This window comes from Drosophila biarmipes, unplaced genomic scaffold, assembly GCF_025231255.1.
Source record: "Drosophila biarmipes strain raj3 unplaced genomic scaffold, RU_DBia_V1.1 ptg000026l, whole genome shotgun sequence".
Lineage (NCBI taxonomy): Eukaryota > Metazoa > Arthropoda > Insecta > Diptera > Drosophilidae > Drosophila > Drosophila biarmipes.
Window position 1 is genome coordinate 256,674 of NW_026114542.1, and position 10,061 is coordinate 266,734.

Here is a 10,061-nt window from a genome sequence, read left to right on the forward strand (position 1 = left end):
AAGAAAATATATGAAAAATAAATATTGTGTTTATAAAGAATATGATTCTTTTTGACATCAATAAAAACTTGTTATTATTAGTGGCGAAACAAGTATAAATTGGAAAACAAACGTATACGAATGCTATATAAAAATGGCCGTATTCGATAGAAATAAAATCTATAACAACATATATATTGCTAATTTCTATTCAAAAAATATGAATGAAATATGAATAAAAACATTATTCTGGTTGATCCTGCCAGTAGTTATATGCTTGTCTCAAAGATTAAGCCATGCATGTCTAAGTACACACGAATTAAAAGTGAAACCGCAAAAGGCTCATTATATCAGTTATGGTTCCTTAGATCGTTAACAGTTACTTGGATAACTGTGGTAATTCTAGAGCTAATACATGCAATTAAAACATGAACCTTATGGAACATGTGCTTTTATTAGGCTAAAACCAAGCGATCGCAAGATCGTTATATTGGTTGAACTCTAGATAACATGCAGATCGTATGGTCTTGTACCGACGACAGATCTTTCAAATGTCTGCCCTATCAACTTTTGATGGTAGTATCTAGGACTACCATGGTTGCAACGGGTAACGGGGAATCAGGGTTCGATTCCGGAGAGGGAGCCTGAGAAACGGCTACCACATCTAAGGAAGGCAGCAGGCGCGTAAATTACCCACTCCCAGCTCGGGGAGGTAGTGACGAAAAATAACAATACAGGACTCATATCCGAGGCCCTGTAATTGGAATGAGTACACTTTAAATCCTTTAACAAGGACCAATTGGAGGGCAAGTCTGGTGCCAGCAGCCGCGGTAATTCCAGCTCCAATAGCGTATATTAAAGTTGTTGCGGTTAAAACGTTCGTAGTTGAACTTGTGCTTCATACGGGTAGTACAACTTACAATTGTGGTTAGTACTATACCTTTATGTATGTAAGCGTATTACCGGTGGAGTTCTTACATGTGCTTAGATACTTGTATTTTTTCATATGTTCCTCCTATTTAAAAACCTGCATTAGTGCTCTTAAACGAGTGTTATTGTGGGCCGGTACAATTACTTTGAACAAATTAGAGTGCTTAAAGCAGGCTTCAAATGCCTGAATATTCTGTGCATGGGATAATGAAATAAGACCTCTGTTCTGCTTTCATTGGTTTTCAGATCAAGAGGTAATGATTAATAGAAGCAGTTTGGGGGCATTAGTATTACGACGCGAGAGGTGAAATTCTTGGACCGTCGTAAGACTAACTTAAGCGAAAGCATTTGCCAAAGATGTTTTCATTAATCAAGAACGAAAGTTAGAGGTTCGAAGGCGATCAGATACCGCCCTAGTTCTAACCATAAACGATGCCAGCTAGCAATTGGGTGTAGCTACTTTTATGGCTCTCTCAGTCGCTTCCCGGGAAACCAAAGCTTTTGGGCTCCGGGGGAAGTATGGTTGCAAAGCTGAAACTTAAAGGAATTGACGGAAGGGCACCACCAGGAGTGGAGCCTGCGGCTTAATTTGACTCAACACGGGAAAACTTACCAGGTCCGAACATAAGTGTGTAAGACAGATTGATAGCTCTTTCTCGAATCTATGGGTGGTGGTGCATGGCCGTTCTTAGTTCGTGGAGTGATTTGTCTGGTTAATTCCGATAACGAACGAGACTCAAATATATTAAATAGATATCTTCAGGATTATGGTGTTGAAGCTTATATAGCCTTCATTCATGGTGGCAGTAAAATGTTTATTGTGTTTGAATGTGTTTATATAAGTGGAGCCGTACCTGTTGGTTTGTCCCATTATAAGGACACTAGCTTCTTAAATGGACAAATTGCGTCTAGCAATAATGAGATTGAGCAATAACAGGTCTGTGATGCCCTTAGATGTCCTGGGCTGCACGCGCGCTACAATGAAAGTATCAACGTGTATTTCCTAGACCGAGAGGTCCGGGTAAACCGCTGAACCACTTTCATGCTTGGGATTGTGAACTGAAACTGTTCACATGAACTTGGAATTCCCAGTAAGTGTGAGTCATTAACTCGCATTGATTACGTCCCTGCCCTTTGTACACACCGCCCGTCGCTACTACCGATTGAATTATTTAGTGAGGTCTCCGGACGTGATCACTGTGACGCCTTGCGTGTTACGGTTGTTTCGCAAAAGTTGACCGAACTTGATTATTTAGAGGAAGTAAAAGTCGTAACAAGGTTTCCGTAGGTGAACCTGCGGAAGGATCATTAATGTTTTAATATCCTTACCGTTAATAAAATATTTGTTTATATTATAATAAATACATTATAGTATTACAAATAAAATATGAATTGCCAAAATGTATATGAGATCTATTATAGATCAAATGAAATTTCGAACAAGCAAATCGAAATAATGCAAATATTAAAATTATATATTGTATTTAATACATATGAGAGAAATTAATAAGCAGCCAAAGCAAACAAATAAAAATTCGAACAAGCAAATCGAATTATTAAAATAATAATATTAAATTATTATTGTATATCCTTACCGTTAATAAAATATTTGTTTATATTATAATAAATACATTATAATAATACAAATAAAATATGAATTGCCAAAATGTATATGAGATCTAATATAGATCAAATAAAATTTCGAACAAGCAAATCGAAATAATGCAAATATTAAAATTATATATTGTATTTAATACATATGAGAGAAATAATAAGCAGCCAAAGCAAACAAATAAAAATTCGAACAAGCAAATCGAATTATTAAAATAATAATATTAAATTATTATTGTATATCCTTACCGTTAATAAAATATTTGTTTATATTATAATAAATACATTATAGTAATACAAATAAAATATGAATTGCCAAAATGTATATGATCTAATATAGATCAAATGAAATTTCGAACAAGCAAATCGAAATAATGCAAATATTAAAATTATATATTGTATTTAATACATATGAGAGAAATAATAAGCAGCCAAAACAAACAAATAAAAATTCGAACAAGCAAATCGAATTATTAAAATAATAATATTAAATTATTATTGTATATAAACACAATTAAAATACTGTGTGTATATGGACCATAATATACACGCGTTGCGATATGTATTGTTCATCTCAGTTATGCGCATACATTGGATAATGCAACAACCTAAAATGTACAATGTTGTACCTGGTTTTATACAGGTTAATGTTTTATATAAATTTCAATTTATATCGCTAAAAAAGTATTAATATATATATATATATATTTATTTACAATAAATGCAATTTAAAAAGAAATACTTTGATATATATTGGTTATATAAAACTAAGACATTTCGCAGCATTCGTTTTAGGTATAAAAATAAATTTATTGAAGGAATTGATATATGCCAGTAAAATGGTGTATTTTTAATTTCTTTCAATAAAAACATATTTGACAAAATTAAGAAACCAATTTATAAAACTCTAAGCGGTGGATCACTCGGCTCATGGGTCGATGAAGAACGCAGCAAACTGTGCGTCATCGTGTGAACTGCAGGACACATGAACATCGACATTTTGAACGCATATCGCAGTCCATGCTGTTATGTACTTTAATTAATTTTATAGTGCTGCTTGGACTACATATGGTTGAGGGTTGTAAGACTATGCTAATTAAGTTGCTTATACAAATTTTATAATGAAATTTTATAAGCATATGGTATATTATTGGATAATAATAATTTAATTATTTTATTCATAATATTAAAAAATATATGAAAAACATTATCTCACATTAGTAAATAATTTGAATGTGAAAAACGAAGAGAAATATTTTCTTTTTCAATCAAATGATACTGAGAAATGTCTAGCATAAAAATTTATCTAGAATTGTCTCTTATTAATGATTAGAAAATAGAAAACCGTTGACAATATTATTGTTCTTCGTTGATTCGTTAAATCAAACAAATGCCATTTATATACAGATATTATTAATATAACGAATTTAATAAAATGTTTTATCATTATATATAAAGAATTAATTGCATATAAAAGTTATACACAACCTCAACTCATATGGGACTACCCCCTGAATTTAAGCATATTAATTAGGGGAGGAAAAGAAACTAACAAGGATTTTCTTAGTAGCGGCGAGCGAAAAGAAATCAGTTCAGCACTAAGTCACTTTGTCTATATGGCAAATGTGAGATGCAGTGTATGGAGCGTCAATATTCTAGTATGAGAAATTAACGATTTAAGTCCTTCTTAAATGAGGCCATTTACCCATAGAGGGTGCCAGGCCCGTATAACGTTAATGATTACTAGATGATGTTTCCAAAGAGTCGTGTTGCTTGATAGTGCAGCACTAAGTGGGTGGTAAACTCCATCTAAAACTAAATATAACCATGAGACCGATAGTAAACAAGTACCGTGAGGGAAAGTTGAAAAGAACTCTGAATAGAGAGTTAAACAGTACGTGAAACTGCTTAGAGGTTAAGCCCGATGAACCTGAATATCCGTTATGGAAAATTCATCATTAGAATTGTAATATTTAAACAATATTATGATAATAGTGTGCATTTTTTCCATATAAGGACATTGTAATCTATTAGCATACCAAATTTATCATAAAATATAACTTATAGTTTATTCAAATTAATTTGCTTGCATTTTAACACAGAATAAATGTTATTAATTTGATAAAGTGCTGATAGATTTATATGAATACAGTGCGTTAATTTTTCGGAATTATATAATGGCATAATTATCATTGATTTTTGTGTTTATTATATGCACTTGTAGGATTAACAATGCGAAAGATTCAGGATACCTTCGGGACCCGTCTTGAAACACGGACCAAGGAGTCTAACATATGTGCAAGTTATTGGGATATAAACCTAATAGCGTAATTAACTTGACTAATAATGGGATTAGTTTTTTAACTATTTATAGCTAATTAACACAATCCCGGGGCGTTCTATATAGTTATGTATAATGATATTTATATTATTTATGCCTCTAACTGGAACGTACCTTGAGCATATATGCTGTGACCCGAAAGATGGTGAACTATACTTGATCAGGTTGAAGTCAGGGGAAACCCTGATGGAAGACCGAAACAGTTCTGACGTGCAAATCGATTGTCAGAATTGAGTATAGGGGCGAAAGACCAATCGAACCATCTAGTAGCTGGTTCCTTCCGAAGTTTCCCTCAGGATAGCTGGTGCATTTTAATATTATATAAAATAATCTTATCTGGTAAAGCGAATGATTAGAGGCCTTAGGGTCGAAACGATCTTAACCTATTCTCAAACTTTAAATGGGTAAGAACCTTAACTTTCTTGATATGAAGTTCAAGGTTATGATATAATGTGCCCAGTGGGCCACTTTTGGTAAGCAGAACTGGCGCTGTGGGATGAACCAAACGTAATGTTACGGTGCCCAAATTAACAACTCATGCAGATACCATGAAAGGCGTTGGTTGCTTAAAACAGCAGGACGGTGATCATGGAAGTCGAAATCCGCTAAGGAGTGTGTAACAACTCACCTGCCGAAGCAACTAGCCCTTAAAATGGATGGCGCTTAAGTTGTATACCTATACATTACCGCTAAAGTAGATGATTTATATTACTTGTAATATAAATTTTGAAACTTTAGTGAGTAGGAAGGTACAATGGTATGCGTAGAAGTGTTTGGCGTAAGCCTGCATGGAGCTGCCATTGGTACAGATCTTGGTGGTAGTAGCAAATAATCGAATGAGACCTTGGAGGACTGAAGTGGAGAAGGGTTTCGTGTGAACAGTGGTTGATCACGAGTTAGTCGGTCCTAAGTTCAAGGCGAAAGCCGAAAATTTTCAAGTAAAATACAAATGCCAAACAAATATATATATTATATAAAATCTAGCTAAATTAATATACTTGAATAATTTTGAACGAAAGGGAATACGGTTCCAATTCCGTAACCTGTTGAGTATCCGTTTGTTATTAAATATGGGCCTCGTGCTCATCCTGGCAACAGGAACGACCATAAAGAAGCCGTCGAGAGATATCGGAAGAGTTTTCTTTTCTGTTTTATAGCCGTACTACCATGGAAGTCTTTCGCAGAGAGATATGGTAGATGGGCTAGAAGAGCATGACATATACTGTTGTGTCGATATTTTCTCCTCGGACCTTGAAAATTTATGGTGGGGACACGCAAACTTCTCAACAGGCCGTACCAATATCCGCAGCTGGTCTCCAAGGTGAAGAGTCTCTAGTCGATAGAATAATGTAGGTAAGGGAAGTCGGCAAATTAGATCCGTAACTTCGGGATAAGGATTGGCTCTGAAGATTGAGATAGTCGGGCTTGATTGGGAAACAATAACATGGTTTATGTGCTCGTTCTGGGTAAATAGAGTTTCTAGCATTTATGTTAGTTACTTGTTCCCCGGATAGTTTAGTTACGTAGCCAATTGTGGAACTTTCTTGCTAAAATTTTTAAGAATACTAATTGGGTTAAACCAATTAGTTCTTATTAATTATAACGATTATCAATTAACAATCAATTCAGAACTGGCACGGACTTGGGGAATCCGACTGTCTAATTAAAACAAAGCATTGTGATGGCCCTAGCGGGTGTTGACACAATGTGATTTCTGCCCAGTGCTCTGAATGTCAAAGTGAAGAAATTCAAGTAAGCGCGGGTCAACGGCGGGAGTAACTATGACTCTCTTAAGGTAGCCAAATGCCTCGTCATCTAATTAGTGACGCGCATGAATGGATTAACGAGATTCCTACTGTCCCTATCTACTATCTAGCGAAACCACAGCCAAGGGAACGGGCTTGGAATAATTAGCGGGGAAAGAAGACCCTTTTGAGCTTGACTCTAATCTGGCAGTGTAAGGAGACATAAGAGGTGTAGAATAAGTGGGAGATATTAGACCTCGGTTTGGTATCGCCAATGAAATACCACTACTCTTATTGTTTCCTTACTTACTTGATTAAATGGAACGTGTATCATTTCCTAGCCATTATACGGATATATTTATTATATCTTATGGTATTGGGTTTTGATGCAAGCTTCTTGATCAAAGTATCACGAGTTTGTTATATAATCGCAAACAAATTCTTTAATAAAACGGTGCATTTATGTATTTTTGATTTGAAAATTTGGTATAACTCCAATTACTCAGGTATGATCCAATTCAAGGACATTGCCAGGTAGGGAGTTTGACTGGGGCGGTACATCTCTCAAATAATAACGGAGGTGTCCCAAGGCCAGCTCAGTGCGGACAGAAACCACACATAGAGCAAAAGGGCAAATGCTGACTTGATCTCGGTGTTCAGTACACACAGGGACAGCAAAAGCTCGGCCTATCGATCCTTTTGGTTTAAAGAGTTTTTAACAAGAGGTGTCAGAAAAGTTACCATAGGGATAACTGGCTTGTGGCGGCCAAGCGTTCATAGCGACGTCGCTTTTTGATCCTTCGATGTCGGCTCTTCCTATCATTGTGAAGCAAAATTCACCAAGCGTTGGATTGTTCACCCATGCAAGGGAACGTGAGCTGGGTTTAGACCGTCGTGAGACAGGTTAGTTTTACCCTACTAATGACAAAACGTTGTTGCGACAGCATTCCTGCGTAGTACGAGAGGAACCGCAGGTACGGACCAATGGCACAATACTTGTTCGAGCGAACAGTGGTATGACGCTACGTCCGTTGGATTATGCCTGAACGCCTCTAAGGTCGTATCCGTGCTGGACTGCAATGATAAATAAGGGGCAATTTGCATTGTATGGCTTCTAAACCATTTAAAGTTTATAATTTACTTTTTAAACGACAATGGATGTGATGCCAATGTAATTTGTAACATAGTAAATTGGGAGGATCTTTGATCACCTGATGCCGCGCTAGTTACATATAAAAGCATTATTTAATACAATGACAAAGCCTAGAATCAATTGTAAACGACTTTTGTAACAGGCAAGGTGTTGTAAGTGGTTGAGCAGCTGCCATACTGCGATCCACTGAAGCTTATCCTTTGCTTGATGATTCGATAATAAAATTGCATAATTTATTTGTTGTGTTGAACTTCTTATATAAAGTTCAACCAACAATCTATTTGTATGCATTGATTGTTTGCTTGGCTTTGTGGCGAATTTTTAATCCTTTATATATTACATTCCTAAGGTCTAGATTTTCAAGTAAGAGACCAATTTGATTAACATATCAATATAAGTACAACTCGACCATCTAATAATAACAATATGAATCGTCATCTTATTAGTGACGCGAAGATTGGCAAACATATAATATAAAAATATTCCTAAGGTCTAGATTTTCAAGTAAGAGACCAATTTGATTAACATATCAATATAAGTACAACTCGACCATCTAATAATAACAATATGAATCGTCATCTTATTAGTGACGCGAAGATTGGCAAACATATAATATAAAAATATTCCTAAGGTCTAGATTTTCAAGTAAGAGACCAATTTGATTAACATATCAATATAAGTACAACTCGACCATCTAATAATAACAATATGAATCGTCATCTTATTAGTGACGCGAAGATTGGCAAACATATAATATAAAAATATTCCTAAGGTCTAGATTTTCAAGTAAGAGACCAATTTGATTAACATATCAATATAAGTACAACTCGACCATCTAATAATAACAATATGAATCGTCATCTTATTAGTGACGCGAAGATTGGCAAACATATAATATAAAAATATTCCTAAGGTCTAGATTTTCAAGTAAGAGACCAATTTGATTAACATATCAATATAAGTACAACTCGACCATCTAATAATAATATGAATCGTCATCTTATTAGTGACGCGAAGATTGGCAAACATATAATATAAAAATATTCCTAAGGTCTAGATTTTCAAGTAAGAGACCAATTTGATTAACATATCAATATAAGTACAACTCGACCATCTAATAATAACAATATGAATCGTCATCTTATTAGTGACGCGAAGATTGGCAAACATATAATATAAAAATATTCCTAAGGTCTAGATTTTCAAGTAAGAGACCAATTTGATTAACATATCAATATAAGTACAACTCGACCATCTAATAATAACAATATGAATCGTCATCTTATTAGTGACGCGAAGATTGGCAAACATATAATATAAAAATATTCCTAAGGTCTAGATTTTCAAGTAAGAGACCAATTTGATTAACATATCAATATAAGTACAACTCGACCATCTAATAATAACAATATGAATCGTCATCTTATTAGTGACGCGAAGATTGGCAAACATATAATATAAAAATATTCCTAAGGTCTAGATTTTCAAGTAAGAGACCAATTTGATTAACATATCAATATAAGTACAACTCGACCATCTAATAATAACAATATGAATCGTCATCTTATTAGTGACGCGAAGATTGGCAAACATATAATATAAAAATATTCCTAAGGTCTAGATTTTCAAGTAAGAGACCAATTTGATTAACATATCAATATAAGTACAACTCGACCATCTAATAATAACAATATGAATCGTCATCTTATTACTGACGCGAAGATTGGCAAACATATAATATACAAATATTCCTAAGGTCTAGATTTTCAAGTAAGAGACCAATTTGATTAACATATCAATATAAGTACAACTCGACCATCTAATAATAACAATATGAATCGTCATCTTATTAGTGACGCGAAGATTGGCAAACATATAATATAAAAATATTCCTAAGGTCTAGATTTTCAAGTAAGAGACCAATTTGATTAACATATCAATATAAGTACAACTCGACCATCTAATAATAACAATATGAATCGTCATCTTTTTAGTGACGCGAAGATTGGCAAACATATAATATAAAAATATTCCTAAGGTCTAGAATCTTAAGCAATAGACCAATTCAACTAAGAGTTGACATATAAAAATATGTTCCTTTTAATGTTAGCAAAATTTTATCGTCACATACTGTTAGTGACGCGAACGTTTTTTTCTCCATGTTTATATGAATGTTTATTCAAAGGTAGAAAGGCAGGATCGTTATTTTATAAGTGAAGCGATAAAAAAATATTATGCAATAGGACATCTATTTATAAATATTTTTAAGTCTTAGAAATTCAAGTAAAGAGATTCAAGAAAT

At 34.1% G+C, this 10,061-nt stretch overlaps 3 non-coding genes across 3 annotated transcripts; all 3 read left to right on the forward strand.

Moving 5' to 3' along the window:
* The first annotated feature begins 225 nt into the window (after nt 1–225).
* LOC127012185 (small subunit ribosomal RNA) lies at nt 226–2,220 on the forward strand. The gene has a single exon (XR_007765711.1). It is a non-coding gene; the product is annotated as a small subunit ribosomal RNA (ribosomal RNA).
* A 1,203-nt stretch (nt 2,221–3,423) lies between these two features.
* Nucleotides 3,424–3,602, forward strand: LOC127012169 (5.8S ribosomal RNA). The gene has a single exon (XR_007765695.1). It is a non-coding gene; the product is annotated as a 5.8S ribosomal RNA (ribosomal RNA).
* Nucleotides 3,603–4,004: 402 nt separating this feature from the next.
* On the forward strand, nt 4,005–7,975 carry LOC127012194 (large subunit ribosomal RNA). The gene has a single exon (XR_007765720.1). It is a non-coding gene; the product is annotated as a large subunit ribosomal RNA (ribosomal RNA).
* Nucleotides 7,976–10,061: the final 2,086 nt, after the last annotated feature.